Source organism: Pollicipes pollicipes, unplaced genomic scaffold (genome assembly GCF_011947565.3).
Source record: "Pollicipes pollicipes isolate AB1234 unplaced genomic scaffold, Ppol_2.1 Scaffold_4219;HRSCAF=4965_pilon_pilon_pilon, whole genome shotgun sequence".
NCBI classification, from domain to species: Eukaryota; Metazoa; Arthropoda; class Thecostraca; order Pollicipedomorpha; family Pollicipedidae; genus Pollicipes; species Pollicipes pollicipes.
This window is the reverse complement of record NW_023596448.1, coordinates 15,698,819-15,719,465: the sequence shown is the minus strand read 5'-3', so window position 1 is coordinate 15,719,465 and position 20,647 is coordinate 15,698,819. Positions and strand designations below refer to the sequence as shown.

Genomic DNA, 20,647 nt, shown 5'->3' with positions numbered 1-20,647 from the left:
CGGTCAGTAGCCACGGCCGCGCCAAAGACCAGGTGATGCCACAGAGCAGGACGAACCGTGTCGAGCAATGCGGCGCGTTAAAGTTTTGCCATCAAATTCTGCCATTGACCTGGAATTACCGGATCACATGGTAGCGGTCAAGACTCACACAACGAGCACTTCTTAGCAAAAGCTCCGTTCTCAGAAATCCATCCATTCGATAGGTTCGGATAAAATCCTTTTGAAATATTACTTACAAACCCTCATCAGTGCATACTGAAGTCTCGGTTTCAACCAATGTGTTTTCTTGCCACTTGTATGACGTCATGAAAGGAGACATATATGCAAATGCAAGACCGTGTGTGTACGCGTGAGCGTGTATATTCTTTTATTTTCATTGCAAGCTTATGAATACATGAAGAGCACATGAACCGCCAAAATATTTTTAACATGCGAAGACAAATTTGCAGGTACATATATGAAATGCATTGCATTTTGCAAACAATGGTGAACAATAACACCGACAGCATTTCACGTCACCACATGGTATACACTCCTTCAATGGGGGAACAAAGGTTAACGTCATGTTAAGGCGATTACATGCAGCCAGGCTGTCGTATGAAATGTGCTAAGCCCTAACTAATCCGCGCTCTGATAACAGCGATTGGAATTGCTTGACTGCGATTGACCTGCTGATCTCATGAAGATTGCAAGATAAATTTGGTGCAAAGCCTCGATCAATGTGTGTTAGCATAAGCTAAGTGAAAAAAATCAACACCATAATAGAGCTTGCTTCAGTCTGAGGCTTCCATAAAATCGGGAACACGTCCATGGTGCACCTCATCTTCGGAGACGAATGTGACTGTCATAATAGAATACACCTCGACAAAACAGTAGCTTAATACTTTTTCTTGTCATTCAGAACAAACTGTTACATTTTGTTCCATTAACACCCGCACTAGGTAAAAAATATCAAAATGATCAGTCATTCGCGATCCTTCTCCAAAAGCGCCTCGGGTGCAGAGTTGGAAGTTTTCAGGTGCTTTAAGTGCCGACCGGATATTTTCGATGCGTCTAGTATAGACCACAAATGTGAGCTGTCTTGACTTATTTATGGAGCGGATCTGGTGGTAGCCTGACCAGCAAATCATTTCAATTTTCAACATCGAAGCGACACTCTACAAAACTAGTGTCTGCAACGCGCCCTGCTATAGCTGATGAAAGCAATACCCCGCGTGCTTAAAACCCGGATGCTCGGCCGTCGGGAATGCCTGGCCATCGGCAAAGGCTCTAATAGCCAGTCATCGCTCAGATCTGCGGCAGGGATAGCGTGTCCCGCCGCATGATCCGAGCTGTCGTTTGCCGTGCGAGGCTCCGAGCTGTCGTTTGCCGTGCGAGGCTCCGAGCTGTCGTTTGCCGTGTGAGGCTTCGAGCTGTCGTTTGCCGTGCGAGGCTTCGAGCTGTCGTTTGCGAGGTGGCAAACGGCAGCTCAGTGCGAGGCTCTGAGCTGCCGTTTGCCGTGCGTGGCTCTGAGCTGCCGTTTGCCGTGCGAGGCTCTGAGCTGCCGTCTTTTACAGTGCGAGACTCTGAGTTGCCTTCGTTTGCCGTGTGAGGCTCTGAGCTGCCGTCGTTTGCCGTGCGGGGCTCTGACCCGTCGTCTTTTGCCATGCGAGGCTCTGAGCTGCCGTCTTTTGCCGTGCGAGGCTCTGAGCTGCCGTTTGCCGTGCGAGGCTCTGAGCTGCCGTCGTTTGCCGTGCGAGGCTCTGAGCCGCCGTCGCTTGCCGTGCGAGTAGATGGATATGGTTGGGTCGGCCGTCAAGTTTGCGCAGCGTTTCGCAGCGCACCAAATATTCCGACGCCCTGCTTCTCATACCCGGGGGCAACCCCACATCGTACTTTGAAGTTCCTCAGGGGAGGACTGGGTTTCATCACAATTCTTTCTTGTTTTTTATTATTCCAGACCTTCATCTACACTGAAGCCTAATCTCATGCATACTTTAGAGCAGACCCAAGGGAGACAAAGGACATTAAACCAGCAGTTTGATTAAGACCCGCGATACTTTGGACTTGGCAAACACAAATTGGGTTTGTGGAAATGCAGATCCTTTATTAACCACGTCAGATTCCATCCCAAAGGTACCATAGCAAACATAAGCCGTATCAGTTGCAAGTGTAAGCCGAATGCGTGCCACTTTGCAAACGTGCGAGACGTTGTTCATCGCATTCAAGGGTTACGTCCTTAGAAGAGGCCTGCAATGAAATAGGAAACGTAAACACGGAAAAAGGAAACGCTGGAGTCCTTTGCCCAGTCAACACAGACACCAGGCGCAGACGCGGAGTGCCGGGAGTGAGTAAACGGCCTTGCTGAGCGCTTCCAGTCATGCATTTGTCCGGTACAGCAGCCATGGCGGAGGAAGTGGGTGCGGTCGGGGATGCTCCACATGCACAGCTCGCACACGGGACCCTGTTGTTAATTCGACACCTGAGACAGGTGCGAGGGCGTGCATCCGTCCGTAAGTGTGCTGGCTGGATCAGGCGGACGCAGCAAACACGCCTGTCAGACTCCCTATGATCATGCACAGACGCCATCGGAATCTGCCACATCGTCGGACAATGCGACTTCATTGCAACAACGCGTTCCATGTCATACAATGCCTTTCATTGATCGTCGCAGACCACACTCGACCACAACGGGAGACGTGGGGTAACACCAAAACGCTCCCAAAAATAGCATGACTAGCCCCAGCCTGTCATGAGCTGTTGAGTATGCTGCTGAGCCATGGTGGCGTCAAGGCCACGGCGCCTGGTCTCTTCGGAAATACACCGTCGCGTCTCACTGGAACACTCAACATCATATCATTGGAACACTCCACATCATCTCACTTGAACACTCCACATCATCTCACTTGAACATTCCACGTTATTTCACTGGGACACCCCACATCACCTCACTGGAACACTCCACATTATTTCCCTGGAAGACTCCACATTATCTCACTGGAAGACTCCACATCATCTCACTGGAGCACGCCACATCATCTCATCTCTCATCTCTCATCTCATCTCTCTCTCTCTCTCTCTCACCATCTCATCTCAAGACTCCACCTCATCTCACTGAGACACTCCGCACCATATCGTGGGCACACTCTGAATATGCCATTATCGCATTGCACCATCCTGTCAACATGCTTGGTTACACATACCTGGACGTTCATTTTTATGCCTCAGTGGCCCTGTATCAGCCTGCAAAAACTTCATGGTCTTGGTAGACCCCATGGGTACTCATATGGAATGGTTGAACGACTCGGTTGAGTGTAGATTTTGGGAAAATTGCGGATATTGGTACCAGTCTAGGTACGACGTTTGCAAAAATAACTAGCAGATACTTCTAAAAATACTACACAATGCTGCTCTCTGCGCTTTTACTTTGGTTTTATTAACATTAGCTCAATTCATATCACTTCCACACTAATCCACGCAAACAAGCCGGCTTACGTGTAAGGTTTCTTGACATTTTTCCGCAACAAGTTAGACCTGAAATGCTGGAAAGGCACCAACGATTGGGTAACGGACAGTCACAGCCGATCAAGCATAGCTAGCGGCTTGGTAAAGGCACAGACTCGTGAATAGCTGGTGGACTGGGTACATGCAGGCCATCTCGCGCGTCAGCACCTCTAAGCCCTGCAGACGTACGTCGGCGGGCCGACAGTATCTGCCGGACACGGACAAGGGACCTTGGCCCAGGAGACGGGCGATCTCCGTTTGCAACATGCATCTTGCAATGCCGGGGTGAGGCCGGCTGAGCCCGGTTGCAATGTCGCGACCACGCAGGCAGGCGACCACGCAGGTAGGCGTTTCAGTGTCGCCAGGCAGCTCCGCCGTGTCCGGTTATGAGGCAACTTGGGGGTCGGTGGGGGGGGGGGGGGCAGGGGGAGTGGAGGAATGCGGGGCAGGACTGTCCACCCACGTGTTACTGCCATCATTCATGCGGCGGCTCGGGGAAATCCAGAATAAATGGTTTCGTGTTTCTTTTATGTTCTTACCCTGTGAAAGTGAACGCAAAACACTGGCAAACATCGCTTTCCAACTGGCTGATGGGGCAGCTGTGAACTTCCGCAAAGAAGCCTTGGAATGTCAAATTTGGACGATGGGCTCGGAGGATCTTCACTGCAATGCATAAGCCATTCGCTCATTTGCAGAGTTTTAGATTCCGCTTTGCACCCGTTCGGACATGCTACTGTCAAATTAGTGTATTTTTTGTGAACAGGCCTGCAAGGGCATGTTCAAAAAAAAGAACGGAAAGTAGACCGCCGACGCTTTGCAAGGGATTGCACTAGTATTCTGTCCATTTGTGCATTGTGGAACTGGACAGATGCTCGGCGACTGTCACCATTGTCTAACCACTCTGCAGACACGCTGTCTTCTGTTGACTGCGTCTTAATAATTGTATAAGATAAAAAAAAAACATTTCGGTATCTCAGCTGATGTGCTCCCGCAACCGCTTCCCTGTTTTCCATTACCTTCTTATTACAGTTCAAGGCTGATGGTCCATCACTGGTTGGGCAAACTAAGCCATCCTATATTGGATGATAATGGTTAAGTTCGAGTCTCGTAAACCCGTAACCTGAAGCAGTAGTCAAACCCAGCTTACTGCATTTTGATATCAGCGAGCCAGGCGGGTAATATGTGATGTTGGGAGTACACATTCAGCCCGAAGTGCCAAAATGCATAAGCCGCAACTTGCGGCAAACCGCAGCTTGGGCAAAAGGCTGCTGATGACAAAGGTTATCTATTGCAGCAGTAGACACATACACATGCCGTTGGAAGATACGTAATTGGAGGAAGATGCGATGTGCCATTGTGTGTCTAAATCCTCCAGACATCGGGACGTGAACTTCATACATCACCTCTGTACTCAGCGAAAAGACTCTGGTCCCACACTTGGCAGCGGCAGCAATCAGTGCACTTTACATGCAGCACCAGCATTGATCTGTCTGCTTACTTTGGAAGGGCGTCATCCTTGGCCGGGTTCATCACAGGTCTTACCAATACATTTACTGTCCCGCAGAAGGCCACCGAACTCAAGCTAAAGAGTCACGTACTCCCAGGTGGGATGCAGTTTCCTTGCAGGAACAGGATGTGTTGAATCACATGCGACGTCAGGTGTAAAGGCAGGCGGTATTTCTGACAACATCGGGCTGCAGGTGCTGTACTCAGTTCACCTTGACGAAATAACGTGAAGGATGTTTCAAACGGCGTTTGGAGAGAAGCCTTGTTGACTACCAAACTTTGAAACTGCTTTGGTCAAGTTAATGACACGCTCTTTAGGTTACCTGCCAGATTTACAGCGGGATGACCGAGTCCTGTATAAAGCATCTGACGTGTCTCACTTTGGCTCTTGATTGCACCGCTCACTCTCACTCTCACTGTAGGAAACCTGCATGTCTCTCGTGCTTGCGTGCAGCTGCCTCAGACATCTGTGTGAGCGGCCTCAGAGGCTCGTGACCGCAGCTCCCAGCCCAGAAACGCGACCACCAGATCCTGGATCCCGGCCGCGCCATGAGAACTGGGCTCATTCCACGAACAACTGTCACAACAGTCACAGGAACCGGGAGGGGTCTTGGGAGTCACGAAAGCCGGGGAGGGTTCTCAGGGGTTATGGGAGTCGGATCGAGTTCTCGGTGACAATGGCAGGCTGGGAAGGGTCCCCAGGGGTCATGAGAGTCAGGGAGGATTCTCGGTGACGATGGCAGGCTGGTAAAGGTTCTCAGGGGTTTGGGAGCCGCAGAGGGTTTTCAGTGACGTAGCAGACTGGGAAGGGCTTTTAGGGGTCATGGGAGCCGGAGAGGGTTTTCAATGATCAAGGCAGACTGGGAAGGGTTTTCGGAGTTATGGCAGCCGGATAGGGTTCTTAGTGACCATAGCAGGATGGGAAGGGTTTTCAGGGGTTATGGCAGCTGGATAGGGTTCTCGGTAACCATGGCAGGCTGAGACGTGTTCTCAAGGTGACAAGAGGCCCAATAATTCCAATCCAATGGGAGAGCCTGAGAGAGTACGGAGGTTGGCAAATGAGAGAATGGGAGTTTTTGATAAAATAGAGTTTGAGGGTTAGGGAAAGTCTCGGAACCCGGGGGCTTCTCGGTGGTCGCGGGAGACGCGAAAAGAGCTCGATGGTCACAAAATTTTAGGGCGTCTCATTGGCCGCGGGAGCTGTGGAAAGTTCTCAGAGGTTACAAGAGTCAGGCAATGTTCTTGCGTTCTCATGAATTACGGGAGCCAGGAGGGTTTTCAAGGATGCACGGAAGACATGTAAGGGTTTCAGGGGTCTGCAGACCTCAGCTGGGCCACGGCCTTATGACGTAAGCGTCCGCGCCTGGCACAGGACCGGTCAGGGCTGGATCAGCTGGGATAAGCACCGCCTCCGATTCCGTAGCGTACGGACCTGACTCGGACGGCTGAGGGAGGCTTCCACGAGAAAAACGACACGGCACGACACGGCACGACACGGCACGACACGGCACGAAATCGTGCCCGGCCCTGAGGAAATCCACCTCGGAATGACCTTGAAAATCGTTTAAACGCTGGGTGTGATTTTAGATTTCAGGAAAGGAGTTAATTATTCGCCATGTTCCCATGATTTCATAGGTTGCATTCCGCGTCTATGTTTGGAAACTCCAGGTGCGAATGACATCCATTGTAACACTGTTAGCTGCTGCCCGCCGGCCACGGATGGTACGTTGGTTGGCACATGCTGCTCCAGGGGCAGGTGAATGCCGTGTCGTGCTGTTGTTGACGAGCACGAACCTTCCTTACCGCCACCCTGGCAGCTAGTCAAAAAACAGCGCGAGGAGCACTGTAATCACGTCCGCCTTGCCACCAATTTCCTTCAATATGGCTCTGCGCCAAAACAATCCGTGACCGGTAGTTCGTGCGCACGCCTAAGCAGGCGCGCTCCTCTTCTAGGAAATGACCCCCACGTGAAAGCGAAAGGGGATTATTTTCTTGTTGATGGCGAGGGTGGATAACGGGGTTTGCCACGACAGTTTACTTGTGCAGAGCTTCGCAATGGCTGCGCGCTGCCTAGAATGCTGCTCTGGCTACAAATGCATTGTTGGGGCGAATCCCTCTTATTATCACTATCAGGTCATGAATTAGCAAGGCTATGTTTACAGTACTAACTAAATTCCTTCAAATGGATCACTAATCTAAGAGATAAAAAATAATGGACGTCCGAGCGTCTATGAAGTTGTTTTCGTTACCAGCTGCCAAATTTCCTCACCGCAGCAGCTGCCTCGCCTGATGGAAGGGCCCGGCCTAATTCACCATGGTTCAGTTGCTCGAAAGCGTCTTTTCCAAGATCAATTGGTGTGAAAATAGCAGATATACAAAACTTCGTCCTACCAAAAAATTAGCTTGTGTGTACCTGACGTAAACTAATTCAAATACTGCTAATGCTAATCATCAGACACGTAGGCGACGCTCACCTGATCACCGTTCGTTTCCCGAATCGGCATCATGGTTCTCTGTGTGATGCGCCCGAGCACATCACCAGCCATATCGCGTCATCCTTTCCAGAGAATGTTGGTAACGTGGAAATATTCTGCGATAAGAGACCTTTTAATGCATAAAGTAGGTTAAACATACCCTGCTTAGGTCGCTCCTTGCATGCTTTTGGACAATGATCTATCAAAAGCACAGCCGCAATCTACATCTGAAAAATGGTACGCGAGAGGTTTTAGGTGGCAAAAAGACCCATGGGACAAATTTGCTCTCCAAAGGCAAGTACGCGTCACCAGGCAAATTGTTGAGATGAAGCATTTTTCAAGGTTTTGTCTAATTGGACATGCTTAGATGCCCCGAAAAATATTTGAACACAGTTTTGGTACAATGATCTTCAAATTCTTGATATTACATCACATATTCATTTTTCCTAGCTGCATCAAACGCTAAAAATAAATAACTCGTATTCCGAAGATGGTATTTAGGTCTTTGTGCCGCGGGACAAGCAGAAATGACAATGAATAGAAACTCCGTGCTGGCGTGGTCGGGACCGTACCGCTCCTCCTTCCCCGCCCCACTGCCCCCGTATTTCTTAGTACAGTGCGCCCGCGTCGCTCAAGAACCACACCGCAATCACAACAGCTGATCCGGCTAGTTGCAACTACTGGAAACATGACTTGCAGATAAATGTAGACGAGGTAAGCAGATTTTTCCAGACAGCGGTTTTATCAAGGCCAGCTGATGACAGCAAAACTGCTTATTTCATTCCATTGCGCTGTCATCTTAACCAAATCGAGTCGTGCGCCACATTTGCATAACTGCTCACGGAAGGATATTTGACCGAAAGAGAATCATGGGGTACACGTAAAAACGAAAGTGTACCGGTCTGATCACGCTTCCCTCTTCCCCTTTTCACCCCATCCCTCCATATTTTGCTTTTCTGCAATTATGGGCCTGCGCCCACTTGAAATTCGTTTTGATTTTTGCAATGTTGTCTCCAGCCGGCTCGCTCTCAGTTTCCGTCACCTACAATATTCGGTAGATCAGAAACCCTTTTCACCTCTCCGCAACACATTCGGAATGTTACACATGAAAGTTGTGGAAAAAATGAAATGATGTGCCACATGTCAAAGAATACAAATTCAAAGCTGGTCTCTTCGCGATCCTCCCCATCCCTTTACCCCAACTGGTGTTCCTGACCATGGCTCACCTGCGCCATCATGTCTTACATCTCACATCACTCAGGCCATTCGCTCAGTTTCAGTCATCTGGGAAAGCCAATCCAAGGCGTCCACGGAAACGAGCAGGTTTTGCATACGGGCGAGCTGCAGACGACGCTTAGGTCATTGAGTAACGCATTTTTGGGCACTTAGCTTCACCAGGCTGAAATAACGGCTATGCGCCATATTGAAATGATTCTGCACCTGTAGATTTTTGGCTGGAAATAAAATGATGTGGCACACGCTAGTGGCCAGACACGCAGCGCTCAGCTAATAACAGTTATGCGTCTACCCCCCCCCCCCTTCCTACCCCAAACGTTTGTTTTGCGGAATGGTGCGCTCGCGCACTTTATGAACAATCTACAACCCATTTTTCAGGCTGGTCTACACAGTCTGCCATAGAAGGCCATTGGAAAGAAAACGTTCGAGGAGCACGCATCGCATGATTTTTCTCAACAGGAAAATAGCAAAATTTTCTTAGGTTAGCTGGCCGCAAGAAAGTCATCTTTTCTCCTTTGAGTGCGTGGCACGCTTATCACGAAAAACACAACAAGGAGTTCGTCGTGATATCCCCCCTTACCACTCACCTTGAACTATTACTATCGTGCAGTTGCGCATCTTTGGAGTCCTGTCGTGCAGTTGCGCATCTTTGGAGTCCTGTCGTATGGCTTGGGCTCACATGTCGAACAGAAGTGCCCCCAAATATGACCTTCCCAAGGTACACGCATAGTGCTGAGTGTATCTTTTCAAAAGCTGTATCTTCATGGAGACTGACTGACGACTTGCAAAAAGTCACCTGGCGTCACTTGTCTGCGCTGAAGCATCTACATAAATGTTAATATGTTAATGTATTGCATTTGTGCTCTCACAAATAAATACTTAGAAATATTTAGCCCCTCAGTTGTACATGGATTGACGCGGACAGACATCTATTTGCCACCTCAGAGCTTCCTTTAACAAAGCTTCGAGGCAGCCTACTTCTTGAACCACGTTGTGCATCGTGGAAACGCTACCTCTAGTCGTTTTGTAATGTGTATGATCAGTAAACTGATCAACGCTGGAATAAACAGCCGGCCAGAACAAAAACCTGGCTCAAGAGCGGATCCAGAATGCCGCCTTGAGGATCAAGTCTAGCTTGGGAGGCCTAAATCCCAAAAGGTATCTTAATTAAAAGAAAGACTGATCTGATTTTGCTTGTATTTCCTTCGTCAAATGTTCTGATACAAGCTTGACTCGACGAAATTTGCTTGGATTATCTTCGAGGTCCAAACATGCATAATTGCCGCCAAACATGCCCTTGCCCTTCACCCCCTTTGGGGGTGAAGGGAAGCTGCAATACCCACCTGATCATTTTTAATCCATCCTTGAGCTGTCTCAACTTACTCGAAATAATGCCCGGCTTCCTGCACGAGAACACGCAATTCATCTGTTTCCTGTTCAATGAGGGCAGTGGTACAGCTGAAGGAAATCAGGCTACGTGACTCTTCTTCAGCAAATTGGGGGGGGGGGGGGGGGGCTGTTCGCGCGAGAGTCGAGTGAGCGACTCACCCGCTCGGTAAAACTATAACGCTGAATGTCGTCGTTCGGAGGCTCTGAGGAAGCCAACGGGTTTTGAATCCTTGACATTTCAGGCGATTACCGACAACCGTGTTTCGTGCTGCTGAAGTAGCTCCATCGTCATATTTGCTGCCCAGAATTAATTTTCCAAAGCACTCTGAGATTTCCTTTGCATGCTGGTAATATGTAATGCAATGTGCTGCTGCTGGCTGTATCCGTGAGTGACGACGCACTAGCAATGAACGCTCTCATCGGCCATTTACGAGCTGTATTTTTGAAGTTGTGACAAAATAAGAGATAGGCCCAAATGTAAGCACATTTTTGCAAACAAGATTAACTCACAACTGCAGATAAGAAACAAGGAATTCGTCCTGTGTGCACAGTGAAATTCACGATCTTCATCGTGTGGCCGTGTAGGTGGTGAAGTTCACATCACATTCCATAATCACACTGAACCGTTGTGCTACTTGTTCCGTAAGTATAAACATCTTGGCCGGGGAATTTTGAACAGTGGATAAAAAGTCGCGTAGGTTCTCGGTGGACAAAGACAGGGCCGAGCTGTGAGGGATGTCTTTAAATTGGATTAGTTGAACTATTTTTGGTAACAGCTGTGGATGGAGATCTTCATGTGCACAACATTTCCGGATAATTCGTTTCATCCCTTGTATGGCTTCATACCTACTATGCTAAAAGACGTTTGCCATAACAACTTCTGCGCTTTTTCACATGAATTTAACCGAATGAACGAATAATCAAACAGCTCATATTACGCATCCCACCTCAGCCATTGTTTGCCACCGATTGCGTGCTCTGCCATCCCCGTAGCGGCGGTCGCTATACCTTGTTAGCCAGTGGACACGCGACGCACGACTTCAGGTCGTGACGCTAGCATCTGGGTCAGTACGGCGACCCAGCTGCCGGCCTCTAGTAGCGGAGTGGCTACTGCAGCACTACAGCGAGGCCCGTCCAGTGGAGCGTCTGCTGCAACAGCACCGCAGCGAGGCCTATCCAGTGGAGCGTCTGCTGCCACAGCACCACGGCGAGGCCCGTCCAGTGGAGCGTCTGCTTCAACAGCACCATATCGGAGCCCGTCCAGTGGAGCGTCTGCTGCAACAGCACCATAGCGAGGCCCATCCAGTGGAGCGTCTGCTGCCACAGCACCGCAGCGAGGCCCGTCCAGTGGAGCGTCTGCTGCCACAGCACCGCAGCGAGGCCCATCCAGTGGAGCATCTGTTGCCACAGCACCACAGCAAGGCCCGTCCAGTGGAACGTCTGCTGCAACAGCACCACAGCGAGGTCCGTCCAGTGGAGCGTCTACTGCAACAGCACCACAGTGGAGCCCATCCAGTGGAGCGTCTGCTGCAACAGCACCACAGCGAGGCCCGTCCAGTGTAGCGTCTGCTGCCACAGCACCACAGCGAGGCCCGTCCAGTGGAGCGTCTGCTGCCACAGCACCACAGCGAGACCCGTCCAGTGGAGCGTCTGCTGCCACAGCACCATAGCGAGGCCCGTCCAGTGGAGCGTCTGCTGCAACAGCACCACAGCGAGGCCCGTCCAGTGGAGCGTCTGCTGCAACAGCACCACAGCGAGTCCCGTCCAGTGGAGCGTCTGCTGCAACAGCACCACAGCGAGGCCCGTCCAGTGGAGCGTCTGCTGCCACAGCACCACAGCGGAGCCCGTCCGGCGGAGCGCTACTACTACAGCACTGCAGCGAGGCCTGTCCAGTAGAGCGTCTGCCGCACTCGGCTGACGGGGGTAGGGGTAGGGTGCTGCCCCTGGAAGGGGAGGGGGGGCATGGCCCACAGCAAACTTGACCATGAAGAGGGAGTGTCGCGTGAGGGCGAGTCCAGAATTCAGTCTGAAACTGGACTATGTGGTCGGGCAGGGTACAGTACAGATGATAACGATGGACGATTTCAGTCACTGTACGCAATCACTCGTTACTCGGGACGATAAGCCGTTACTGAACGCGGCGTTCCAGTTCAAATGTTCATGATGACTGACAGCAGCTTAAGGACCTTCATCCGCTGAGTTTCAAAGCAGCAGACCAGGTGCCGCATGCCTCGATCCGTGGCTGCACGTGTGCGGACGACAGCCTACATCCGAACAGAATTAATGCACCTCAAAACGCTTAGAACCTCTGTTTATCTGTCCTGAATCTCACCAACGCAAGTGAATCACGAGCTTCCAATTATGCATTCGTCCACGAAGGCCAGCAGCCAGATATCTCATTTGGCGTCACATTAGCATGCTTGGAGTCGCTGCTCTTTTCAAGACAGCGTCCCCAAGCGCATGACGGTGCCCAAACAAATCCGCCAGCATAACATCTTGCATGTCCAAGCACCTTCGGCCGTCCGTTACGTGCCCGGTGATTGGCCACTTGTTTTGTGAGGCGCGCACCGATTGGCCCATCTCCAGCAAGGCCGCGGTACGTCGGGATCCCAGTGAAAGCTCTCCTGCATAGAATTCGGCAAAATTCGTCCCGGCGGCGGCTAGCTATAGTTCACGGCGGTGGGCGAAGGGTGGTGCACGTGCGTCGTGGTACAAGGCTCATACCTCCGTGAGGGGGTCGAAACGAGTCCCTGGATCCAACTCGATCGCCGCTCCGGCGTCCACCACCAGGTAAGCCAGTGCGGATTCTGCGCAGTGAGCGTCGGAAGCCTCACGACGGAGGAAGCAGCCGTGTGGTGTTTGCGTGTCTGTGTGCTGAGTGCATTTTTGTCTGGCTGGATGGCATGCCGCTACGTCATGAGCTTGTGGAATTCGTGATTCATGCGAAACATGTCGCCAACGGTCATTTATGGTTCGTGACGGTGACGAACCTCCACCAGAGATCAGCGGTGATAAATACGAATTGCTCATCAATTCAGAATTCGTGACACGCTGGTCAGTCCTGGAGCTCAGGCACGTATATGAGAGGCGGAGGGGCTGGGAGTGTGTCATCCCCCTCTCTTGCCCCTTATCAATTCTTGCGTGGATGATGTGCGTGTAAAACAGTGTCGGAAATAGCGAATTGTAATATATACGTAAAAAAGTTGGAGGAATGTAATTTTGATGAACTGCTTGCAAGACATGGCTTTTGGAGTGAATAAACTGGGAGCCGTGCCCGGGTTGCGAAATTCTGCATGCATCCCTGGCAGAGTCTGTCTTTGCGCTTGCGGGAAGGAAAAATTGGAGTAGGAAGACCAGATCTGTGTGTCATATTTCTGCTTACGTGTTCTTGCGTAGTGTTTCTCCTTGACGCAAATTTGAAGCCATATCTCCGGTAAGTGGACACGGTTGCTGACGAACTCCATTAAAACTACAGCAAAGAGTGATGGAAGTTATCTGCTATGAGCCAGGGGTGCAGTTTCCTAACCAGTTGAAAGAAAGGCTCATCCCCAAACTTTAAGAAGGAAATGAATGAAATCGAGGACCGAACCGGCTCCTGAGTATGTTTTAGAGAAGATTTGGCAACGTTTCATTTCCCGGCCAGCAGTGTCGCAGCCAGGGGGGGAGGGGGGGGGAGCTCATGGGGCTTTACCTCCCCCGTCCCTTATCCTGTCATGTCAGTGCGCAGCTTTTCATCAAGGCACTACTGAATATGATTACGGATGCTGCTGACGAGAGAAGCTAGCTTGACTAAAATTGCATCGATGCTGCTATGGACAGCGACATGTGGATTTAAATCGCATTGATGCTGTTATGGGCAGCGACACGTGGAGTCCAACAACCGAAATTTAGTAGCAGGAGTGGCGGATAGTCGACTGAATATGTACGGTACGCAGCTGAAACAACTGTTCAAGGCACAAGGGCAGACCGACATCAATACATCATTCATACGCTAGGTGCTGCACCGATAGGCGTTTTTAAGGTCTGATAGTGTTTTTGCACTGTGTAATTATTATCAATGCAGCTAGAAATCAATAGCAAAACAAAATATTTTCCACATCGCAAGTCGTGATACCTCCGATATCTCCGATACGTCCGATTTCTTCATCCCGTCGCAAACTATGGCCGCGCCTCTGTCAGCGACTTCGAACTATTTTGCGAAACTGCACCCCTGCCACGAGCCTTTGCCGAAATATACCTACCGCAAAATATATCATGCTTTCTAGAAGCACTGATCGTATTGCCTGGCCTCAGAGTGACTCGACATTGTCATCACCATCAACTATGACACCGTAACGACACAGAGACAACCAAAAGAACAGAAACCTCCCTCACCGACATGACGACATCGCCCTATCCGACCACAATTCGGGCGAATGCAAATCGACAACGGCTTGATACCAAAGTCCCACGTGTCATGCGCCACCCGCCGCAGCGCAAGACACGCCGCGTGCACTATTTTTGTCCGCTTCAGCGTAACGATACGCCAGCAGCCGCAAACGGTCGTTAAGCGCCCACCGCGTTACGCCACTGCGACGTCTACACTCTCAAATGCATGGGACGAGGACGTGGGCGGGCCGTTGCCCAATTGAGCCACACCAGACCCGGCCGCGGCGTCTCCCGGTGAGGAAACAAGGACTGGCACCGGCCGCACTATCCGGTGCATCGTGCTTCCCGCTGTGGCGCCACGCCGCACCGGCTCCCGGGTCCGAGTCAGGACCGGTCTGCGGCAGCCACTCCCTGCTCGCCGGCCTCTCGCCCGGACCAGCTGGCTACTCGACCCGAGTCACCGCCTGCGAGTCAGGCGACTTGAGTCGAGGGAGTCGGTAGAGGCTGTCGGAGTTGGGTCTCGGTGAGAGCGGCTCCGTCCGCAGCTGGGCTGCGCGTGATGTGTGGTGGTGGTTGCACCAGGTGACGCTACGTCCGTAGTTGGGTTCCGCGTGATGTGTGGTGGTGGTGGCACCAGGTGACGCTACGTCCGCAGTTGGGTTCCGCGTGATGTGTGGTGGTGGTGGCACCAGGTGACGCTACGACCGTAGATAGGTTCCGCGTGATGTGTGGGGTACCGGATGACGCTCCGTCCTGAGCTGGGCTCCTCGTGACAAGCAGAGGTACCGAATGACGCGTCCTCGTAGCGTGCTTTACTTCGCGATCTAGCAGGATGGGGCCCTCCACAAGGTCTGATTGTGTTGGCCGATCAATGATTTTCCACGTGGCTGACAAAAAGATTAAATTTCTCGCAAGACTCCTCCGCATGCTTTCGGGTTGATTCATAATAACACATTGAACTTTACGACTGCACCTTTTCTAGAAATCCTTTTCCTGCATGATGAAAATCCCTGGCGCCTGGACCCTCGTAATGGCGATGCTCAGCTGCATTCGAGGTCAGCTCTAGGACGTGTCGGGTATACCGGCCGCACCCTGCCAGTGTCTCCAGCTGCTACACTCCCGCACCGTAGACCTCCGCACAACTCGCGCCTGGGACATGTGACCGAGCCCGTCCTGGCAACGGTCGCCGGAGGTTTGAAGCCCCTTCACCGATACCTTTGCCTCAAAGCGGTGTTTTCCAGTGGTTTCGATATTCCTTTCTACTCCCACCTCAGCTTCAGAGCGGGTTTTATTCCCCGCGGCGCACGCCGTTCCTGCCAGGCTAGGAGGCAGGCAACGCCATGTAGCCTCAGCAGCTGAGTGCGTCGTAAATCCCCGGTGACAGTGAGATCCCCACAGCGGGTTCCGCATAGACCCTGCTTTGTTGTTTCCTACACAACACACCCCTTCCTCCTTGCACCTCATCCCGTGTTCGTCCCCAGAGGTCCCTATGCCCCTCCCCCCCCACCCCCACCCACACAGACACCTTGTCGTTCGCCCCAGCGGTCCAGATGCTCCTCACATTCATCGGTGGATGCCCCAGCCACGCGACGGCCTCCGCTCGGCCGCGAGCTGCCGCGCCGCCGTCGGCCGCCGTCCCGCCAGCGAAGTGGTTGACCCTGACACTGTCGGACAGCCGGGAGCCGTCGCCGGCCGGCGCGGCGGCGGCCGAGGAGGAGCGGGGGCGAGCGCCTGCCAGGAGCCACCCGGCCGGCTTACCGACCCACACTGTGCTGAGGCAGGCAGCGTCGTCGGCTGTCGTGCTGTTGGGCTAAAGTGGAGAGTGCCGAGGAAAGCTGGTGGGAGGAGTGTCACGTCGCACAGCTTTGAAACTGCCGCAGAGGACTGCCGAAGTTGGCGTAGAAAGCTGTCGAAGCTGCCGTAGAGGGCTGGCGAAGCTGTCGCAGAAGGTCCCATTCAATGCAGAATTAGACGACGGCGTAAATTACACCGCATGTTGATAAAGCACAGCCACCGTTGCCTGCCACGCTATGCACCCGTGATACTGAGCTAACCGCGCACGTACGAGAGCCTGGCCGTCCACCAATCCGGCTGAACAGATCGCCGTGCCCACCGACGGGTTGTTCAGAAGATTCTCTGGCTCTGCAATCCGTTCTCAGTGTGAGTTTCTGCGCCTCTCAGTGTATTATCGCACAGTTTTTTTGACAACTATGTCAATACCCCGTACAAAGGTCATGGATGAGCACCCATTTCCCCCTCCAGATTCGGTGCTGGAATGGCCCGAGCTTGCATATATGCGCCTGTCAATCCTGCGGGTGCCCGAACCCTGTGTGGTCGGCTGCCTTGCTGTTAGGCTGCTCTGGTGACGTTTGTTCCGTGGTCCCACGCCTTGCTGTTGACTGGGGGCTGCTCGTTCAGCAGTCGGGGCCTGCGGGCACGGCCATGCGACTGAGTTCGGCGCGGCTTTAGTTTAGGCTCACTTAAGGCCCTCGGATCACGTGCGGCCTATAGGATTGAGGTGAGGGGCAAGTTGGAGGGCAGTGCCCCAGGCGGCCCAACATTAATGATACTTCAAGGCCTATGCCTCACTAGCTTTGACCGTTGATTGTACAGTAATTTAGATTGAAGCATTTATGTAGCACCGCCATGTCAAGGGTCGTACTCAGTTCCCTGGCACTTGAGTTGCAGTCGGGGCACGATGCAATGGAGCAAAGAGCCGCGAATGTACGCCCTCAAATCAAGCTCACGATGTAAGGCAGCGCAGGGAGCGTTATTTAGGAGAGCGAAGAGTGAGCATTCAGAAGTATTTAAAAGAATGAACGAAGACGGAGAGTGTAGCACCTTCTAGGGCACTGTCAGTCACTCAGATGCTCCTGCATCGGCCGTGAATGTTCGGCTGCGTTTGGCTATGCCAGCCGCGGTGTCCCAGTCCCCCGGCTGCGCTGTCGGCAGCGCGGCCACACCCCCACAGCTCAGTCAGCGACACCAGACAGTCTCCAACCGCCTCTCCAGCTGACCTCCGGCCGTGACGTCGGGGGCAGTCGTTGCCGAGGTCGGCTGCGCCCTTGTGCCGGGCGGCACCCACCGCGAACCATGTTTGGGATGGGTGTGTCGGGCGACCGAGCCTGCCGGGGCACGCCGACAGAGAGGAGGGGGGAGGGGAGGCACGCCACAGCTGACGCGGGGCATGGCTGGAATCTGCAGCTGACGCGGGGCATGGCTGGAATCTGCAGCTGACGCGGGGCATGGCTGGAATCTGCAGCTGACGCGGGGCATGGCTGGAATCTGCAGCTGACGCGGGGCATGGCTGGAATCTGGGACGTGCCGGGCACCGAGTCCGATTACCTCGAGATTACCTCGAGATTTCGATCTTTTATGGAACTGGTGCACCCGCTGACCGCATGGGAGTGCGGAGGAATGACGCAATTATCCGATTCAAGCAAACGTTGGCGTACGATCCTTGTCTGTCGTGTATTGCGGGTTAAGTTCAAAATTTGGACATCGTAGGAACCCTGTCGCCAGATATATATCTGAAGCATGTGTCTTACGAGGCACAGAGAGGGCTTTTACGAGTCTTGAATTTTGTTTAGTGCTGAATACACAAAAGTAAAAATTAATGTAAGTCCTTTGTGTAAAAACAGCGCCGTCCGCCAGCCCCTGTACAAAAAGCCTCGTAGCCTTTTGCTATGAAATATTTAATTTTTACAATTCAATACTTTTTTATAACAGTTTTGGCTCTGCTGATTTCGTTGGGAGAGCCATCAGAGCCCTGAGCGTATGAGCGGCCTCAGTGCACGGACCAGCAGCCTCAGTGCACGGACCAGCGGTCTCAGTGCACGGACCAACGGTCTCAGTGCACGGACCAGCGGCCGCTGACAGGTCAGCAGCCGGCTCGCAGACCGGTCACGGAGGTGATCAGAGGCGCGGCGGTCTAAACCGCCGTGGAATGGTACGCCGCCCTGCGGAGCCGCCCACGGAGGATGCCACGAATAGCCGGCGTTGGAGGCGCGGCGCGGCTCCGGAGATGATCTCTAGCAGAGGACAGCTCGACACACTGTACCGTTATGTTCAGCCGGGCCTGCTGATCGGTCGGTGTTGCGCACTACGCCACGTTGTGACATTTCGCCTGCCGTTTTTGCATGGAGAGGATAGTTGGTCGTGGTCCTTTGTGGAGATCACTAGATGCTGCAGGATTTGTTTTGCAACATAGTCCAGGTGGGATTTCGGAGCGCGATGCTGTTTGATTCCTTTACGTGAATTGTTACCCGTTTTAAACGCAACTCTCAGCACTTTCCACTTTTAAGCCTTTTAAGCCAGCACGGCGCGCGGCAATCGTGCTTTGTTCGCATCAAAGGAGCTCCGAAGGCCGCGGCAACTGACGCAGTCGGCCAACTGAGCCACGACTCGATTCAGTTCACCCGCTCCGGTATTTATTGGGTGCTCTCAAGGAGAACGTGGCTCCAGAAGTCGTTAAGGCATTCAAGGCAGCACATGTCTCGTAATCAGACGGTAATTGTTATCAAACCCTCCGCAGTAGATTTGGGTCTTTTCTTTAGTCTTTTTTAGTTATCGCCCTGATTCGTTTTTTTTTTTGGCTTTTTTATAACGCGGCTGATAGGAAGGGGAGAGGAGAACAATCGAGGCCTTCTGGCATTTCCAAAATATCGAAGATAGGGATTCGTGAAAACACCAGTAGAATGCTATCAGCGAGATCTAACGACTGAGACCGGTGTTTGTGTTGTTACATCAGTAATTGATCCATTATGCCAGGTCAAAGTGAAGATTTTCCAAAAGTGCACATTTTTTAGCTTTACAGCATTATACATACGAGACCATATCTTGTGGCGACCCAAGAGTTAAACAGCCGTATTTCTTGTTCAGTTATGAATACAATAGAACACATGGTTTATGTGTTTTGAGCACACATCAATAATATATGGTCGGTCGCCGCCCGCCACCAGCGCCTGCCGTAGTTCGCCTGGCAGTGTTCCTCTAAACCGCCGCTGCTCCGGAGCCAAAAAAGCTAGAAAGGTGCTGTTGACGTCGAAACACGTGCAACGAATGTTTCATGGGCTACTGAAAATTTGAGTGCAATTGCGCAGCATACCGGAGAGTTATCCAAAAAAAGGCCTATGAGGCGGTCACATCGACTCTGCTGCCTATTAGGGCGAGGGTTAATGCATCGACGTCTGCGACAGTCAAGGTTAACATTCATCTATCAGGCTTAGAACAGATTGCACGCTGTCCCTAAGCCACATGAGGGCATTCCCGACATGTACATGAGCTTCTTTGCAGGAAATCGTTAGGATTCTCCGTTACATCAAGGGCCCGTAAACTTAAGCCTTCCTCGACTTGGCCCCACATTTCATGCATCTCACTTTACATCATTGCAAAGATATTCGCGCACAATTTCACAAACCTTTGGAACACACTTAAGGCTTCATTCACAACCAAAGGTATTTGAATGATACACCGCCCAGCATTTCACCGCGCAGCCGCTCAGCTACGGCCAATTTAGACCAGCACTGTGCACACCTGCATTCGCTCCTTTGTTGCACTGGAACTCCGCTCCGTACGGGTCTCGGGCGAGCCCACCAGCCGCATTGTTGCCTTGATCCTCGGAGCGGGCCGCTGCAGCCGTCCAAACAAGGCCGCCCCGCCTCTGCAGATGAACGCCCCTCAGCCTGCAGAGCTGGCCTGGCGCCACCGGCCGAGCAGCCGACCGCAGCGCTCGCGACAAGCGCACACGCCCACGTAGCGGTACAGGCGACGACCAGTCGGGGTGGCCGCGCGCGCAGACGTGACGCGCCGCACGGCAGGGCGCTCGCGCTGCGTGCATTGCAGGACGTGTCTCTCGGGAGGATCGCTGCGTTTGATTGGTGTCCGGACACCCTCAGCCGGACAACAGCGCTGTCGCCGGTGCCCTGCCGGTAGGGTTCCGTGACACGACGATGGTAAGCTGACAGTCACAGTAGCGGGGCGCAATGTTAACGGGACGCGCGACAAGGCAAACAAGTGGCCTCTGTTTTCCCTGGCAAAGGCTCTCCATATGCTCACTTCACCCACACCTGCCTGCAGCGAGAGGTCTGTAGCGGGCGGCTGTCGGGGGAGGGGGGAGGGGAGAGGGGCAGCCATGCCTCTCTCTTGCCTTCCCGCGGCACCGCAGAAGCGGCCGTGTAGGCCACGGCCAT

At 52.5% G+C, this 20,647-nt stretch overlaps 1 protein-coding gene across 1 annotated transcript in view; it reads left to right on the top strand.

Annotated features, from left to right (window-relative positions):
• The first annotated feature begins 12,751 nt into the window (after nucleotides 1–12,751).
• Nucleotides 12,752–20,647, top strand: part of LOC119095381 (phenoloxidase-activating factor 2) — a 74,589-nt gene continuing 66,693 nt past the window's right edge. Inside the window, exon 1 of the mRNA XM_037218228.1 lies at nucleotides 12,752–12,878. The gene's annotated coding sequence lies outside the window, so the exon portion shown is untranslated. The remainder of the gene's footprint in view (nucleotides 12,879–20,647) is intronic.